Genomic DNA, 20,623 nt, shown 5'->3' on the forward strand with positions numbered 1-20,623 from the left:
GGCCTGTCTACTTTGTTACCACAGAGCCTGCTCAGTCGCTATTTTGTTTCTGGCCCAGGTATTCCTGAATTCTAACTGATTTGCTATAATTTCTTCTAATAGGTGATTTCAGTCATGCACCACCCTCAGTAAAGTGAAAAATAAAATGTTTGTATATTTAGCCCACAATGTTCAGAATTTGAGTTGGTACTTAAGGCAATGGAGCCAGTGACTTGGCAAGGACAGTGAGGAGAGTAGTATTTGAATACTTGTGGTCTTTTCTAACCACTAGACCACTCAGATGAGCCTGTCCCCTTGGATGTCTCCCCTTAAGATATTTAATCTCTCAGTAGGGTTTGTGGTACAGACCCTGTACTTCCTGACTGCTGCACTAAGGTGCTCTGTTAGCATCTGTAGACATGCCACTATTCTAACAGCTGTAAAGCATGGAAGACCAGGCTGCGAGGATGACTAAAAATCCTTTTGTGCCCCCTTAGGGTTAAAGCCAGAGTTCTCACCTGACTCATGTGATCCCTCAGTAAAATGTTAATGACCTTGCAAAAGGATGTAACAATATGGCTAGTGGTGGTGTGAGGACTAGAGGCTGTGTATTAAGTGGATTATTTTGAGTGCAGTCCTTCCTTGGAAGTTGGTGCAGAGCAAACTACTCATTTTTGGAGATCTGCCTTTCCAACACTAGAGGTTCTATGAAATCATGAAAGCTATGTATATATGACAAGTGATTATTAGTGATCAGTGTAGATTTTTTTGTTAAATCCTAAATTGTTCACAGTAGTTCACTTGTGCTGTTTTTAATACAGTTAAGCAGGATATGGGTGTAGGTATGTGGAGTCTCTAGAGTCATCATAGAAATCAGGTAAAACAGGGTTTAGGTCTCCACTGCATGCATATCTATCTCATGAATATTCACAGTGGATATACTGAAAACCTGAGTGGCTGGGGTGCCTCCAGGACCAGGTTTGGGAACCATTGGTTTAGGCATTAATTAGTGGTTTCTCTAACTGTATAAACACCTCTGTTTTTAAAATTAAGTGCTGTTTTTTTTCCTGATCTGTGTATAAAGGTGCAAGGTATTGTTAAGTAGGAGATTAAAAGGGGATTTCTGTGTTGTGTTTTGTTTTCCTCCCTCCTACTTAAGACAGACAGTCCAGGGAAAGCTCAGAATGGAATTTGTGTATATATGCCAACTTCATCCCTGCATTGTAGTTGTCGTCTTTTTTTTTTTTTTTTTTTTTTTTAATATTCCCACTCCCATGCTTCCGTGACACCAGTTTCCTTGCTGGCCAAGGACTGGAACAGAATTTAGACCATGAGACCACTTTTTGTCAGCATTTGTTAGCATGGTGATACTAGCTACCATCTTACTCTCCTGGTGCAAGCATGCTGGATTCACAGCATACCTCAATCCTGTTGCTCCCTGTCAGGACTCGGTCACTTGTCACAGTGCTGGGTCTGTACCATGGATTAACCCCTGGCTGTCTCTTAAACCTGGAAACCTAGTAGACGTGTTTTAAAGGTGTTCTGTGTGTGTTTTTCTACTACAGACTGTTCTTTTCTTAGGACTCTTCATCTGAGAACATGGTATTCTTTAGCCAGTGTACCTTGTCTGATCAGGAGGAGATTAAGGAGATATGGCAGGCTGATTTTATACTTTGAATTCACTTTCTCTTAATCATGGTAAAGACAGTGTTTACCTTACCAGGCCTTAAGTTATGGTCCCAAAATCAAGCTGCTATATATCTTCTGTAAACAGTATTCTGATCATAGTCCAAAGTAAAATGTTGGTTTTGGGTTTCAATAAATAGACAAGATTAGGAGAGTGTTTCAAAATATACATAAATAGCAGGCCAGCATCGTCATGGGGTGTCTTAACAACATTTTTGTTTGCATTTTTTATATATTTGTAGTTACTGTTATTCTCTGAGGAGGAAAGCCTGAATGGAACTTCAGTGCAAATTGTGCACAGAATTTTCACACCAGGCAACTTGAGTGGTGTGCTGTCTGAAAAGGGTCCAAATGAAAGGTCATCTATTAACCCTAAATTCCAAACTGACTTCAAGCGCTCTGGTAGACTAGCCATCCCAGAGCACCTGCTGTTCAGTAGCTTCACTTCAACTTTGTGAAGGGAAACTAACATGCCTCATAAAATTTCAACTTTTTTTGTAGGAGTTAATTGAGATCAGTTCTGCCATCAAAGGGAACAAAAACAAATAAACCTTGGAGCATGTAACATTTAGTAATCACAACTGAGTAAAGAAATGTGTTTTGGGGGGGGGGGGGCGCATGCTGGCATCGCATCTACAGTGTTCTTATGTATGCACACATCTTGGGAAGAGACTGAGGAAAAATCAGAAAGTTGCATTATGCAGTGGATGGATTTGAAAAGCTATTTGTTTGCTTTCTGCTCAGTATCTTGAGCAAGATCAAACCTGTAAGTTGGGTTTACAAGCAATAAATAGTGGTTCAGGGTCTTATGTGGCTCCTGTCATTTCATGAGTGAGACAGAATCATTCTCTGAATTGAAATGAATATAACATTCTACTTTGACAAAAGTATTATGGAGTTCATTAACTTTCATTGATTCACGATCTGAACATGCAGTATACTTGTGCATACATTTGAATTATATTTCCTAGAGCAGGTTTAGTAATGGTGGAGCATGAGACATTGGTGCACTAAACTGAAATGTGCATACAAGTGGAATTGTCTGTAAATCAGTGTACAGAGCTATGGCATGCTTGTGAAAACCATAGCAAAGGAAGGTATTGTAGTCTTGCCCAACCACCATTTTAAAGTTTTTATTTTATTTTATCTTTTAGTATATCTGCCCTTGCCAATTTATTCCAGTTTGTGAAGATTTGCAAAAAAACAAAAAAAAACACCTAACTGAATTTTTTAAACGTGTTAATGTATGTTTTAACTTTTTATGTAAATGTTTAAAAGGAAAACTAGATTTCTGTGTTTTGTTAGAAACTGACCTGTTACAAATCATGATGTATCCACCACCACCTCTTCCTATTCTTTTCATACTCTGTATTTGTTCTAATAAATGGTTACTTTTTTCTGGTTTAAAAAGATGAGATCACTTGTGCAGCTTGTCAAATCTTTCAATCTACTTTCTGATACTTAAGAGAGGGGGAGGGAGGGATATTGTATGGTGAGAGCATATGACTTTGGCAGCTTTGCATGTAAAATCACCAATTTGCTTCATTTCTTTGAAGACATGCATACATATGTGAGTTAAGGGTGAGCTGGTTGATGTAGTTTATCTAGATTTTTAGGAAGCTTTTGACAGTTCTGCATGAGAGACTCCTGAGAAAATTAGAAAGCCATATGATAGGAGGCAGTGTCCTGTGGATTAGGAATTGGTTATTGAACAGGTTATCAATAGAAATCAAACAAAATAAAACATGGAAAAGAAAATAAGATGATACTTTTTTATTGGACATAACTTAATACATTTCTTGATTAGCTTTCGAAGGTTGCCCTTCTTCGTCAGATTAGAAATAAGCAAATGTGGTAGCAGATAGTATATATAAGAGAAACATCAAAGCATTACTTTGACAGTCTGACAGAGTGGGGGTATGCATGGGGACATCAAAGCATTTCATTGATATTCTAGCAGGATGGGTGTTGAAATAAACAGAGAAATACAACATTATGGTTTATTAATGGGCTAGAAAACCCAGATCCTTAAGTCCTGTCTGTTGAACAGAAAATAGAGGGTGCAAGTGGGCAAGCCTAAATGAGACTTGTAAGGCAGTGGTTCCAGACCTCACTACATGCAAATAGAGAATTCAGGAAGGAATCTACTGGTTAATATTATGGAAACAAACAGTATGTTGTTGTGGTCCAGTTCCAGAGCAAAAGTAACAAAGTGAATCTCTGTGTTATTACTCCAAGTGAGGACTCCAGAAAACCAGTCAAGCCCATGTCCAGAATTTTATGTGCTCAAATGTACACATTTTTCCTGATCTTTCTTTTGATATGCAGATGAGGCACCAGGCATTCTTGACCTATTGGCCATGACTGGTAGCATTGGGAGCCAATTTTGTGCTATGGTAGTTTATTGATATTGAAAGTGTGACATAGTTTTTGGAGTTCTTTTTTTGCAAAAGAGGAACGTAAGAATATTGTATAATTTTCAGAGCTATGGCTTCTACATAAGTACATAAGTAGTGCCATACTGGGAAAGACCAAAGGTCCATCTAGCCCAGCATCCTGTCACCGACAGTGGCCAATCCAGGTCAAGGGCACCTGGCACGCTCCCCAAATGTAAAAACATTCCAGACAAGTTATACCTAAAAATGCGGAATTTTTCCAAGTCCATTTAATAGCGGTCTATGGACTTGTCCTTTAGGAATCTATCTAACCCCTTTTTAAACTCCGTCAAGCTAACCGCCCGTACCACGTTCTCCGGCAACGAATTCCAGAGTCTAATTACACGTTGGGTGAAGAAAAATTCTCCGATTTGTTTTAAATTTACCACACTGTAGCTTCAACTCATGCCCTCTAGTCCTAGTATTTTTGGATAGCGTGAACAGTCGCTTCACATCCACCCGATCCATTCCACTCATTATTTTATACACTTCTATCATATCTCCCCTCAGCCGTCTCTTCTCCAAGCTGAAAAGCCCTAGCCTTCTCAGCCTCTCTTCATAGGAAAGTCGTCCCATCCCCACTATCATTTTCGTCGCCCTTCGCTGTACCTTTTCCAATTCTACTATATCTTTTTGAGATACGGAGACCAGTACTGAACACAATACTCCAGGTGCGGTCGCACCATGGAGCGATACAACGGCATTATAACATCCGCACACCTGGACTCCATACCCTTCCTAATAACACCCTACATTCTATTCGCTTTCCTAGCCGCAGCAGCACACTGAGCAGAAGGTTTCAGTGTATCATCGACGACGACACCCAGATCCCTTTCTTGATCCGTAACTCCTAACGCGGAACCTTGCAAGACGTAGCTATAATTCGGGTTCCTCTTACCCACATGCATCACTTTGCACTTGTCAACATTGAACTTCATCTGCCACTTGCACGCCCATTCTCCCAGTCTCGCAAGGTCCTCCTGTAATCGTTCACATTCCTCCTGCGACTTGACGACCCTGAATAATTTTGTGTCATCGGCGAATTTAATTACCTCACTAGTTATTCCCATCTCTAGGTCATTTATAAATACATTAAAAAGCAATGGACCCAGCACAGACCCCTGCGGGACCCCACTAACTACCCTCCTCCACTGAGAATACTGGCCACGCAATCCTACTCTCTGCTTCCTATCTTTCAACCAGTTCTTAATCCATAATAATACCCTACCTCCGATTCCATGACTCTGCAATTTCTTCAGGAGTCTTTCGTGCGGCACTTTGTCAAACGTCTTCTGAAAATCCAGATATACAATATCAACCGGCTCCCCATTGTCCACATGTTTGCTTACCCCCTCAAAAAAATGCATTAGATTGGTGAGGCAAGACTTCCCTTCACTAAATCCGTGCTGACTTTGTCTCATCAGTCCATGTTTTTGTATATGCTCTGCAATTTTATTCTTAATAATAGCCTCCACCATCTTGCCCGGCACCGACGTCAGACTCACCGGTCTATAATTTCCCGGATCTCCTCTGGAACCCTTCTTAAAAATCGGAGTAACATTGGCTACCCTCCAGTCTTCCGGTACTACACTCGATTTTAGGGACAGATTGCATATTTCTAACAGTAGCTCCGCAAGTTCATTTTTTAGTTCTATTAATACTCTGGGATGAATACCATCAGGTCCTGGTGATTTACTACTCTTTAGCTTGCTGAACTGACCCATTACATCCTCCAAGGTTACAGAGAATTTGTTTAGTTTCTCCGACTCCCCTGCTTCAAATATTCTTTCCGGCACCGGTGTCCCCCCCCAAATCCTCCTCGGTGAAGACCGAAGCAAAGAATTCATTTAATTTCTCCGCTACGGCTTTGTCTTCCTTGATCGCCCCTTTAACACCATTTTCGTCCAGCGGCCCAACCGACTCTTTGGCCGGTTTCCTGCTTTTAATGTATCTAAAAAAATTTTTACTATGTATTTTTGCTTCTGTAAGTAAGTAAGTAAGGTGGACTGAGATGGTACATGGTGTTAATGTTATCTAATTTTTCTTTGAGTTCTATTACTCATTTCCTGATCTTGGATCTACTATTGTAGCCTGTTATTATAAAGATTGCCTTTTGTTTGGCTGTATTTCCAAATAATTTTCACCTTTCTTTCTGACGCGTGGATTTTTTTTTTAAGTGATTGTAAATTTAAATTTGTTAAAGTGTATGCTATGAAATAGGACCATTTCATACACAGACCCCTATAACTGTGTTCAGTGCTTGGGTCTGGAGCACCAGGACATAAAGTGTAGCTTCTGCCTGCTCAAGCAGACAAGGACACTTGAAGCCCCAGAAGCCAGCGTGAAAAATGTTTTGGTTCTGCATCAACATCGGCATCCACATCGAGCATAGCAGGAGATTTGGCATGCGACATAGAACCTCCATTGGCATCAACATCGGGTGCACTGAGGCAACATTGAGCGGGTACGACATCAGACTAAGTATCCTGACCACGTAAGGACTCTACATCCTCTTTGTCGGTGCATGGAAAGCATCTATGCCACAGTGACCATTCACCTCTCCAAATTATTTCCCTTCGAGAGCGGCGGCAGACATCCTTTTTCAACAGTGGTGGCAGCTCATCACCTCCAAGCGTTGGGTGTTACATAACATACAGTATTGTTGCTCTCTGCATTGGGGGGGGGGGGGGGGGAGTTTATCTGACTATCCACTAAGAGCGTCTTGTTTCCTCCAGTAGTTCTGGAGGAGCTCTCTGCCTTCCTCTGGCAGAATGCAGTAGAACTAGTTCCTCTGCTGGAAACGGTTCAAGGCTCTAGCTACTTTCCCAAACCAAAAAAAACAGGGGGCGTGCGACCAATTCTCAACCTGTGAGATTTGAAAACAAATTTCTACTCAATGACTGACTATGAGGCATATTTTCAAAGCACTTAGCCTCCCAAAGTTCCATAGAAACCTATGGAACTTAGCCTCCCAAAGTGCTTTGAAAATATGCCTCTTTGCTTTCTAAATCTGAAGGAGGCAAACACTTGTTTAGCTATCCGGCTTGCCCACAGAAAGTCCCTGCACTTCTGCTGTGGGACTCTACATTATCAGTACAAGTTCTAACCATTTGGTTTGGCTTTTGCTTCTCGAGTCTTCACAAAATGCCTGATAGTGGTAGCTGCAACACTCTGCAAGTAGGGCAAACAGGTCTTCCCCTACCTTAATGACTGGTTAATCAAGGCAGCCTCCCATGAGGTGGCACAGACTTTAATTCTATCTGCCATAATACTCCTAGAACGACTGCGTTTTGTGATAAATTATCCTAAAACACCTCTTCAACCTGTTCAGATCTTAGAGTTTATCGGAGCTCTCCTGGACACTACTTGGTATCCAGCATTCCTCCCTCAACTGAGAGCAAACAACATAATGCATCTCTCTGCTCAGGTTCACAAATCCACCCAGCTATCTGCTTGTCAGATGCTCTGCCGACTCAGTCACATGGCTTCAACAGTCCATGTAACACCATTGGCTGGACTCCACTTCTGAATTTCTCAGTGGGCACTCTCCTTTCAGTAGTCCCAAGCCACAGGATTGCTTTGGGCCTATATTTGAGTTACTCCATAGCTACACCACTCTCTGCAGTGGTGGATGGTGTCCCAAAATGTCACCAGGGGACTAGTGTTTCACCCCCTTCCACATCACAAAGTCATCACCACAGAAGCTTCCTTGATAGGTTGAGGTGCTCACCTCGATGGTCTCCACACACAGGGTGCTTGGTCCCCACAGGAGAAATGACATATCAATCTACTGGAATTGCGAGCAGTCTGAAACACCCTCAGAACTTTCCAGGACCTCATACTAGACTAGATAATACTTGTTCGCACAGACAACCAGGTTGTGATGTATTACATGAACAGAGAGGAACCTCTGTCGACAAGCAATCTAAATATGGACTTGTGCAGCTTATTGAAACATCTCTATAAGAACAGTTTACCTAGCTGAGAAACAAAATGCTGTGGCAGATAATTTGAGCAGAGTCCTTTTAGCCTCCGTGGCCCCTCAGCATGCCTGTATCTCCTTGGATCTTCCAGCAGTGGGAAACCCTACCGATAGACCTTTCCACTTCTCAGAACAATGTTTCCCCGCTTTTGTTCCAGACTTCGTGCTCTTAACCATGTAGCCCAATATGCCTTCTTGCTCCATTGGGAAATGGTCTTCTACATGTCTTTTCCCCACTACTTCTCATAGGGAAAACTCATCTTAAGCTTTGTTGAAACCAGGAGACCATTAGATCCTTTTCCAACTCTAACACAGAACGAGAGGTCCCTCCTCTATCCAGGCCCCTGCTCTCTGGACTTAATGGCTTGGTTTTTGATGACATAGACTTGCATTCTTTAAACCTTCCAGAAAGATTCTTTACAATACTATTAGCTTCTATGAAACCCTACACAGAAGTGTTACCGTTTCAAGTGGAGAAAATGTTCCCTCTGTTGTACCTCCAGAGCACTCAACTCTGCTACATGCTCTTTTCTTACCCTTATGGAGTACCTCCTCCATCTTTCTGATTCTAGCCTCAAAACTAATTCAGTCAGAATACACTTGAGTGTCATTAACGCTTTTCACTCTAGACTTGATAACAAACCAATTTCCATTCATCCCTTGATAGATTCATGAAAGGTTTATTTCATACCAAACCTCCTATCAAACCACCTCCAGTTGCATTGGATCTCAGTGTCAGATCTCATGAAACCTCCTTTTGAACCACTTCATTCCTGTTCTCTGAAGTTCCTCACATATAAGGTAGTGTTCTTTCTTAATAGTTCTTAGTTCTTCCAGAAGAGTCAGTAAACATCAAGCTCTCATGGCAGACCCATCTTACACAGGTTCTACCATGACAGGGTTGTTCTTCAAAGCCAAAATTGCTCCCTAAAGAGTTCCACCTCACCTCAATCAGTCCATTGTACTTTTTGCTTTCTTCCCTAAGCTGTACTCTCATCCTGGAGAAGCAGCACTGCATACTTTAGACTGCAAGTGTGCTCTGGTATATTATCTGAAGCATACAAAACCTCATAAGAAGTCCTCCCAGTTTTTTTTTTTTTTTTTATCCTTCAACCCTAACAGAGTAGGGATTCTCATCACCAAAGGTGCTATCTGTACTTGACTGACTGTATCTTCTACATGTATGCTCAGGTTGGGCTGACCCATCATGGTGAGGTCACTGCTCACAATTTAAGAGCCATGGCGACTATTTCTGCTCTGCCTCCATTGAAGAAATTTGCAAGGCAGCAACATAGTCTTCTATCCACATCTTCACTGCTCACTACTGTCTGGAGCAGCATTCAAGGCAGGAGAGCCAGTTTAAACAGGCAGTCCTGCAAATGTTTTTACTACTAAAGTCAACTCCTCCCTCAGTCCCTTTTATTCCACCAGGTTCACTTTCTTCTTAGTTGCCAAGTTTCATTTATATTGTGATCCTGGTAGCTAGTGAGTCCCATATGTAAGAATATTATACCTACTTGTTCTCGGAGAAAGCAAAGTTACTTACCTGTAGCAGGTGTTCTCTGAGGACAGCAGGCATATTTTCTCACATCCCTCCTATTTCCCCTTAGAGTTGTCTTTTTAGCTTTAGTATTGTACTGGTTTCATGCTCGAGCATCAGATGCAACAGCACCCGCACATACGTGGTGAGGACACTGCCTCAAAGTTTTAAAGTGACAGTGCACTATGGCTGTGTCCACACTGGGCTCCATGGATGACATCATCCACATGTGAGAATATGTGCCTCCTGTCCTCGGAGAACACTACTATAGGTAAGTAACATTGCTTTTTGTGCTGACAATAATGATGTAACTATTTGATCACGATCATTACTTTTATCAAAAGAACCTTAAGTCACTCTGGGCCCTGTTTGCTAAGCGTTTTTAACGAACTTAACAATTATGCTCACTAACCATGTAGGTGCCTATAAGGATATTGTAGACACATACATACTTAATGTGCGTTAAAGATGTTAATGTGCCTATAACATGGCTTAGTAAATAGGGCCCTCTATTTCTGCATCATGCTGAGTTATTCTAGCCTCTAATGACTTTATCTCCGGGGCTATATTATTCACTAGTAAAAGAGGCCCGTTTCAGAGCAAATGAAACGGGCGCTAGCAAGGTTTTCGTCGCCAACACCCCCCTCCCTCCCTGGCCAACCCCTTCGTCGTTCTGCTATTGCTCCGCCCCCAACGTCATGACGTTTGATGTGAGGGCGGGGCCCGGAGTGATTTCCCACCCCGCCTCCCTCCCTGCCAACCCCTTTGTTGTTCTGCTATTGCTCCGCCCTTGAGGGCGGGGCCCGGAGCTATTTTGGTGGCTTCACTACCACGAACCTTCGAACCTTTTTGAAGGAAGTCAGGGCTTGGCTTCACTGCCGTCAGTGTCCTCAGAACGTTGAGGGTGAGTTTTATTATAGTAGATGATAGGGAGAATTTTAGCCAAGTCTGAAATTGAAATCCAAATAGATTCCAATTTCATTTCTTTGTGTTTGTGTGTGTGTGTGTGTGTGGGGGGGGGGGGGGGGGGGGGGGGGGGGAGTTCAAAGAGTAGGAGGTAATTATGGATTCTTAAACAAAACAGATCGTAGGGGGTTAAAAATCAAAGTGCCCTGTTTACTAAGGCATGTTACCATTTTCAACACGCCTACAATTAATGTGTACGCTAATTGTGTAGGCACCTATAGAGTTACTGTAGGCATGTACATGGTTAATGTGCATACATGGTTAACACATTAAAGATGGTAGCGTGCCTATAACACGACTTAGTAAACTGCTCTAAATTATCTAAAATGTATTCACCACATATAAAATAATAAATAGTTAAAAGCCTGACATGGCCATGTTTTGTCCTAGCAAGGGCTGTTAAGACTGTCAATAGATACATAAAAATATTAGTATAAATCATAAGTATAGAGAGTGCAAATAATATAGTTACAAATGATGGTACAAATCATAAAAACACTGAAAGAACTGGCAATTATCGACCACAGCCTTCAGCCAAAAACATGCATATTAAAGGCTACACCAGCTCCATATTTAAACAAAAACCCATGCGTAAGTGTTTAGAAAAATTCACATACCCCAGAGCTGTAGTCAAAATGTCATCTATGTGTGAAAGCTGCAAAAGATGAATTGATATATAATAAAGTACTTATGTCTTTCCAACACCCCCCCCCCCCCAATCTCTCTCTCTTTTTCTGTAAAAAAAAAAAAAAACCCAAAAATGAAATAACTGCAGCTTGAGCTTGAAAAAACTGAAACAGCCAAAGTATTAGGCAAAACAGGCATTCCTTCTCTTCATATAGCAGCAGCAAATGGTGAATCTGCTTTTGCAGTATTTGAACTGGTTCTATATACTGGCTATTGAGGGGTCATAATCACAGCACAAAATACTATTTTATAAAAGCCACTCTCACAAATTTATACCTGGCAAAAAGTATAATACCTCATTTAATACAGTATAACATTGGGACTAAAATTATATAAACACTCCATAAGTGACCTAATTATGTAAAAAAGCTAAAAGAAAATTAAGGGCCCTGTTTTCTAAGCCACACTATAGACATGTTAATGTTTTTAGCACATGCTAAAAATTAGCACACTAATGCTAGGGCCCTAAGTTTTGTATGTGGGGTAAAGGAGGGTTCAATGACTTGCCAAGGCAGTGTGCAGAATAAAATGAAGCAAAGAAAAGAACTACATTATTAAAATAGGACAGAACACTCATACCAGAGTAAACACAGCACAGGAAAAGGGTGCAAGCATACTCTATGAGGACAGCACCCCAACCAAAAAGAAAAATCATCACATCTATCTAAGGAGTTGGTATATTTTCAAGACACCCCTAGTGCACACTTTTCCTGTAACAGCTGTCAACCCTGCTCCTTCCTAATCAGTCTCTGACAGTGATTATAGGTCCCTCTTCTGCACCTAGAAGCTATATCTCTTGAAGTGACCCCCTTTTTTTGTAATAAACTTTATTGATAAAAAAAGATGCATACACCGGCAGCATGCCAACTGCAAACCTCAGAAAAAAAAATGAACCTCCACACAATATGACTGCACAGAACCCATTCTCCCCCAACTTGCAACCCCCCCAAAAAAATGTATAGTGATAAGAATGATCATTATAAAATGCCTCACTTTAAGGAACTGTGGGTAACAACACACCAAGATTTATACATCCTGATATTATCAGAGACCTAACAGTCATCGATACTGACTCCACATTGCATAAAGGAGCCCATACGATCATACATGGCAGTTAATTTTAACATCAGATAGTGAGAGAGTCCAGTTTAGCCATCAAATGTTCCTTATTTGGCAGATTAGGTCATTTCCTGGCAGAAGCTAAACATTACAAATTTGCTCCAGACTGTTGAAATACAAAACTCTTTATTGAACACATGCGCTTCAAAACCTGCTCATGTGCATTTTAAAATCTGTAAATACACACACAACTCTCTTCTGTCTTTCATACCCATTCACTCCTGTAGCGTGTCTGCTTAGTGACTCTATAAGCGTTTAAAGTTTTATACAACTTGCTGTTTTGAATATTATTGCACTGCACATTATATTTCACATTTTACATTCCTCAAATAAATATCACAGTGTTACACAAAATTAAAGGCAAACATTCTTTGTAATTCTGCTGTCTTTGATCTTCCAGTTTCCCTTTCTTACAATGTCTATTTTGAGGGTTTGCAAAAAGTCTCCAGTGCTTTCCTCAATAAGTAAATGAGTCTGCTTTCAATACTCTTCAGGCACTACGTTGGAGGAATGAGTTACTCATGGTAAAATTTGCTGTGGTCCTTAACCAAACGTCGGTTCCTCTATGCATAGGGTTACCATTTTGTGTCCTCTGAAAAAGAGGACACATGTCACGCCCCTACCCCGCCCCCCACCCCGCCTCATGCCACGCCCCCCGCCACGCCCCTTCAGGTCGGGTTCCGCCCCTACTCCCCCCCCCCCCGTCGCATAATCCCCTCCCCCCATCACATACCCCCCCCCCCCCTCACTTACGATCTAGCCCTGGTGGTCTAGTAGTGTCTTCTCTTCGGGGCAGGAAAGAGCCCCCTCTTTCCTGCCCGGAGCGCTGCCTCCCCTGTCTATCATCCTTCTCGGTCTGGCTGGGGATTCAAAATGGCCACCGAGAGTTGAAGCGGCCTCGCGAGAGTTCAACTCTCGGCGGCCATTTTGAATCCCCAGCCAGACCGAGAAGGATGATAGACAGGGGAGGCAGCGCTCCGGGCAGGAAAGAGGGGGCTCTTTCCTGCCCCGAAGACGTCACTAGACCACCAGGGAACATGGTAAGGAAGGGGAGAGGACGGGAGACCAGGTGACCCACGGCGCCGACGATCGCCCGCCCACCGCACGCACGCGCCTCCCCGCACCCGCGCTCACGTTTGTCCAGAAATCCGGACAAACGTGGGCGCGGGCAAAATCCGCCGGACGCCCCGGACATGTCCTCAAAAAGAGGACATGTCCGGGGAAATCCGGACGTATGGTAACCCTATCTATGCAGGACCGCATTTCGTTTTCTTCCTCAGGAGGAACCACCATATCATCTACAATAATACAATTGCATTATCACTCTCTCAATTCTAGTTTCCAAATCTACTTATTATGCTTTAACTATTATATACTATACATAAATCTTCACTTACTTAAACTGATCTGCTTGGCAGCCTGCCAGCATGAACCCTTCTCAGGTCAGAAATCAACTGCCGTGGCTCTGAATGTGTTGTGAGAAGTAAAAACGCCCTGACTTATATTCTCCCAGAATGCCTAGCCTCACCTCCTTAGCTTAAAGAGACAGGCCCTTATATCCACTCTACTTCCTGATTTAACCCCTTAGGAGTCACTGTTTGCCACATGTAAATATATCTCTGTTCTATAGTTAACAATCGGGAACTGATATTTCCTTCCCCCCTGAATTGATCAGGGGGAATGTGTATCAGTATCACACATTGCCATGCAGCAGTGACCATCATATGCAGCAGTGACCATCATATGCACCAGCCATGAAATCTTGATGTCCTCAGAGGGAGAAGAGCCATTAAGCAAAAGGAAAGTATGGAAGGCGGGCACAGATGACCCACCAGAGCTTGCAGAAATTGTGCCACCATATCCCAATATTTCTGCACTTTCGGGCAAGTCCACCATAAATGCTTGCAAGTCCCCTCACAACCGCAAGCTCTCCAGCAGATCCCTGAACCAGAACCAAAAATCTTTTGCAATCGTGCTGGAGTATATTACCACTGAAAGAGCATCTTAAAACTGCTCTACGTAGTTGGGGGCAATAGTAACTGTAGCAAGCTTAGAGTAAATCAACTGCCACTGGGAAACGGATAAAGGTGTTCCCAAAAATGCTTCCCAGCGGCGCTCATACACTTGCGTAATAGGTCTACTATACAACAAGGCTTTATATACCTAGATATCAGTCCCTTTCCCACCCCAAGTCTAAAGAGTTTCAATACAGCTTGATCACCCCCTCCACTAATCAGGTAGAACTTTTTTATAAATAAAATCTCATAGTTGACAACAGGGAAAAATAATCAGTATCAAGCAACCCATACCTGTCGCGCAAAACTTCAAAGGGGATAAAAAGTTCCTTTTACCAAAAATTGCCCCAAGACCTGTAATCCTTTTGCCGGAGTATACAAAATGGGAGTATCAAAAAAATAACTCTGTGCTGGGAACAGCGCCCTCCTAGTTGAGTACCATTCAGCAAGTATGCATCCCTTACTATAAGGTACAATATTTGTTTACTACTGAAAAGGTGTGAGCAAATGTAAATCTAAACAAATAATTAACAAAATCAGGAACTCCCATACCTCCCTGTTCCCTATCAATGTACATTCGGGTCTGACGTACTTGTGGAGGCTTATGCTGCCAGATGTAATGAAACACCTTCCGTTGTAGTTTAAGTAAAATTCCATTGGGAGTCCACAGAGGAAGAGATAAAGTAAGTGCAGAAGCACATTCATTTTAACAGCACTAATACGGCCTAACCATGAAATACCTAGGCCAGTGATGGCGAACCTTTCAGAGCCCGAGTGCCCAAACAGCAACCCAAAATCTAATTATTTATCGCAAAGTGCCGGTACTCATTATGGGCGGAGTCACCACATATGACTCTACCCCTATGATAGCCACACCCCTTACACCAGCCATGGCGCATATAAACAGACATCATTGAAAATATTATACTAGTATAGGAGAAAAAAATAACATGATTTTCTTCCATTATAAATCATTTCTGTAAGCTGTTACAGCTCCAGTATACCCAGTGCAAAATAAGACAGCAGATGTAAATTCTCAAATTGGACAAATTCCAAACACTAAAATGATTTTTTTCTACCTTTGTTGTCTCTGATTCTGCTGCTCTCTTAACTCCGTTTCCAGGGCTTCCTTTCCATTTCTTTCTTTACTTTCCTCCTTTCTTCTTCATTTCTTGCCCTCCATCCATGTCCAGCCACCCTCCTCTCCCCTCAAGCCACAGATGTCCAGCCACCCTCCTCTCCCCTCCAGCCACCCTCCTCTCCCCTCCAGCCACCCATGTCCAGCCACCCTCCTCTCCCCCCTGCCTGCCCGCCCTCCCAGCACCAGGCAGGCCTCCCTCCCACCCAGCACCCAGTAGCACCCAGCTCCAGGCCTGCCTCCCTCTCTGCCAGCTCCCAGCACCAGGTCTCCCTCCCACCCACCCACCTAGCACCAGGCCACCCTCCCAGCACCAGGCCACCCTTCCACCCACCCAGCATCAGGCCTGCCTCCCTCCCTCCCAGCACCAGGCCTCCCTCCCATCCAGCACCCAGTAGCACCCAGCACCAGGCCTCCCTCCCTCCCTCCCTCCCAGCACCAGGCCTGCTTCCCTCCCAAACCGACGAAGCACCAGGCCTGCCTGCTTCCCTCCCTCCCAGCACCAGCGCTCACCCTCCCTCCCTCCTCCCAGCACCAGGCCTCCCTCCCATCCAGCACCCAGTAGCACCCAGCACCAGGCCTGCCTCCCTCCCTCCCAGCACCCAGTAGCACCCAGCCTGCCTGCCTCCCTCCCTCCCTCTGAGTACCAGGCCGCCCGCCCTCACTCCCTCTTCCAAACCGCGGAAGCACCAGGCCGCCCGCCCGCCCGCCCTCCCAGCACCTCCCAGCACCAGCGCTCGCCCTCCCTCCCTCCCAGCACCTCCCAGTACCAGCGCTCACCCTCCTCCTCCGAAATTGAAAAGGCGTTGGCAGCTACAGCGAAACGCGACATGGTCTTCGCTCAGCGTGCCTTTGCTTCACTTCTGTCTCTCAAGCTCTGGTCCCGCCCATGGGACAAAGAGTGTCCCAAACTGGGAGAGTGGTAAGATGGTGACCTGAAGTTCATATGCCCAATGGCCCAGCTGCCCTCTGAAGTTTTGTCTTCTTTACGTAAATTTCCTCTCTGCAATTGCAGTTACCTTAACTGAGAGGAAGGGACAACCGGCGGTCAGCCGCCGATGGCCAGCGTTTTATCCCCTGAGCAGCAAGTGCGGGACTGCTGCACGACGAATTGCCCACAGATGAAAGGGTTGGCGAGTCCTTTGATTAGCGCCAGCGAAGGAGCGTCGACGCTCTTGGACCTGGAAAAAACAACTCCGCTCCCAAATTATTCAACCACCATGCCCAAAGCAGTGGAGGAGTGAGTTAGAGGTATATGCTGAAATGGAGGACGTTTACAGCAGAACCCGAATCGGCGGAACCACTCCTAAACACCTGTGAGAAATCAACTTGGAGTTTTTGGCTCCCGTGGAGGTTACATTGAATACCATCTGGAAGGCGCTTTGGGACCTAACGGTGGCAGTAAATAATTTTGTTTCAGATATAATTTCATTAGAGAGTTACATGGACAAATCAACTGAACCCTTTGAGAGTAAAAAATTGATATAACAAATGATTCTACATGAGCAAGAAGTGGTTATGATTTTGAAAATGATAATAGACCAGAAATTTTGAATAATAAAATGAATATTATAGATGATTAATATCGAGATTATTGTTTTTCCCAGAGTTCCGGGTATGACTCCTAAAGTTTTCCTCAGAAATATTTCCTCAAATTATTACTTTAAAAGGAGTGAAGTCTGTGAAAACTGGGATTACTTTAATCAGTGGGATTTGAATTAGAGACTTAAGAATATGTATTGTTAAATAACTTCTGGTTTTTAAAAGAGAAAGAATGTAAGCATGTAGCATCCGCATTATAGAAAATATTCTTGTCTTCCATCTATAAAAAAACACAACACGCTAATACAAACTTGGGAGAATGACATACATATATTAGTTCCTGAACACACTAAAGATAAACTATGGTTCTCTCTCATCAAACCATTACCATCTGCTAACATATTACAATCAATGTATTTCCTCTACCATAGATCTGTGTGGACACCGAGGAAACTGCACTCTGCACGTCTGACCCCCACAAACCTATGCTGGCATTGTAATGGAACATGTGGAACAATACTGCACATGTTATTTGATTGCCCTCATATTCAAAAATTTTGGAAAGCAATATGGATCATCATTAGTACAATATTTGATTCAGATATTCCACTAACTTCCTCATTAATAATTTTGAAATCCTGTTCTCCAGAATTCCTGTTCTCTCCCAATAATTACAAATTGTTTGACATATTAGTTACTATAGCACAACGTATGATTCTAAATAATTGGAAAACCTCTTCAATGTTAAATGAACATTTCTGGTGGCAATCTGTTCTAATGTACCACAAGCTAGAATTGGCTTCCGCCACTTTCACAGGAGCAATAATTAAAACAAATACTGTATGGTCTCCAATTGCTTCCTATCTTGATTCCATTACAAATGAAGCTACATAAATGATAACTACTTATCTTAGATTATTATTATAACTATAATTGTATAATTCCTTGGCACACTATAATTATTATATATCTCCATAATGCATCTTTTTATTTCTACTGGTTAATGTTATGTACTATTTACATTGTACTAAAACCAATAAAAAAAATCTTGAAAAAAAAAAAAAAGAGAATGTAAGCAGATATGTATTATTTCTAACTAATATTGAACAATAAGTATGTTTTCAATGAAATGATTTGACTATACACTGTATTGGCCTTGAAGAAGCCAACCAGATGATCAATGTGGAATAATGAATTAGACGAGTAATATCTGGGGATAATCAGGTTAATACCACGTTTTTTTTTCTGTTTACTGTTTAATTGATCTCCTTATCTTGTTTCACTCTCCCTATTTAGTGGTCTAAGGAAGAGAATAGAATTACCTGACTGAAATAATTCCTACATATTACTTTCTCTGTATTTCCAGCAAGTTGTTTTATCACTTGTAAAAATGTAAATGGTTATAAATAAAAAAATTAAAAAAAAGATCTTCCAGAACCTTAGAAAGCAAGGGAGGATAATTTAAATTGAAAAGCCAATCCAAATCAGCTAGGATCTGAACCCCTAAATAACATATACTCCAAGATGCCCACCAATAAGAAAAGCAGTCTCATAAATCTGACAATTGAGGGTCCGCGACAATAAAATTTAGCAGCTCCGACTTCGAGATATTAACCGTAAAGCCCGATAGACAACCATACTCTGTCAGCAATGAATGACTGATAAAGAGTGAAGAGGTTTAGTTAAAGCAAAAAGAATATCATCTGCATAGAGTAAACTTTTATGTTCCTGGTCACCCACTTGAATCCCCCCCCCCCCCCCCCCCCCAATCTCAGCGTGGTCTTGTACTGCCTGAACCAATGGTTCTATAAGGCAAAGATTAACAGTGATAAAGGGCACCCCTGACGGGTGCCCCTAGAGATCAGTAAGAAGTCTGTATATGCACCATTAACATGAAGACTGGCCACAGGAGAGTCATAAATAAGGGAAAGCCATTGTAAAAATTTACCCAAGAGGCTGAAGCGCCATAGTGTAACCATCATAAAAGGCCATGAGACCTGGTTGAAGGCCTTCTCCACATCAATTCCTAAAACCACCGCTGGTATACAGTCTCAACGAGCTATCTAGATTAAATCCAGCAGCCTTCAAATATTATCTTTAGGCTGCCTTTTTCATTTCATCTCAAAAACTCACGTGGGTGAACACTTAGAGGAAACATCAGATTATTATGAAAAGGAATTAAAGAGGAATAGTTCTGTGACCAACTTCAACTTCTCATTCTCTTTGTTCAATATATTAAGCACTAGTAAAAAAGGCCCGTTTCTGACACAAATGAATCAGGCGCTAGCAAGGTTTTCCTCGGAGTGTGTATGTTTGAGAGAGTGTGTGTGTGAGAGTGACTGTGTGAGAGAGAGTGAATGTGCGAGTGTGTGTGTGTGTAACAGAGAGAGAGTGAGACTGGGTGCGAGTGTGTCTGTGAGAGAGAGAGTGTGTGCCAGGCCCCCCTCCTCCCTCCCAGTTCCAGGGTCCCCCCTCCCTCCCGCCCTCTGAGTTCCAGGGTCGTCCCCCCCCCCCCCGAGTTCCAGGGTCGCCCTCTCCCTGCCTCCCTCCGAGTTTCAGGGTCCCCTCTCCTGCATTATGCTCTCTCCCCCCTGCATTCATCCATATGCAGGCAGTGTCCTCTGTGCCCTGCCCCCTCCATCCATCCATGTGTAGCATCTCTCCCTTGCCCCCTCCACTTACCTCCGAGTTCTAGGCCCCCTCCCCGCTCCGAGTTCCAGTGTCCCCCTCCCTCCCTCCTATTTCCAGGGTCCCCCCCTCCCTCTGTCCCTCCCTCCCAGTTCCAGGGTCCCATGGAACTGGGAGGGAGGGGGACGGAGAACGTTGGAGGAGTGACGTCAGCAGGTGGTTACGATCCCAGTGACACACATTGGAACGTTGGAGGAGCAAATTATTATATTAGATATGTTTAGTAAAATGATTTACCAAATTTTGCACAAAATTTGGACAGTTATGATAGAGTGATGCCTTTGCTTTCCTCTTTACATTGGTTACCTATTATTGCACAAATTTAATTTAAGCTATTATGTTTAGCTTTTAAGATTATTTATGGATTGTGCACTTCATATTGCTCTGGATTTATATGACTAATCCCACAGATACATTCTTCATGGAAATTTTATGCTATTTTATTGCCCATCCACTTATAAAAATCTAAGGTTCTTAAAAAAAAAAAAGTTATTCCCAACCGCTATACTGAATATGTGGAACTCTTTAGCATTAGGTCTTACATACAGTGGGGGAAATAAGTATTTGATCCCTTGCTGATTTTGTAAGTTTGCCCACTGACAAAGACATGAGCAGCCCATAATTGAAGGGTAGGTTATTGGTAACAGTGAGAGATAGCACATCACAAATTAAATCCGGAAAATCACATTGTGGAAAGTATATGAATTTATTTGCATTCTGCAGAGGGAAATAAGTATTTAATCCCTCTGGCAAACAAGACCTAATACTTGGTGGCAAAACCCTTGTTGGCAAGCACAGCGGTCAGACGTCTTCTGTAGTTGATGATGAGGTTTGCACACATGTCAG

The sequence above is a fragment of the Microcaecilia unicolor genome, chromosome 3 (genome assembly GCF_901765095.1).
Source record: "Microcaecilia unicolor chromosome 3, aMicUni1.1, whole genome shotgun sequence".
Taxonomy (NCBI): Eukaryota; Metazoa; Chordata; class Amphibia; order Gymnophiona; family Siphonopidae; genus Microcaecilia; species Microcaecilia unicolor.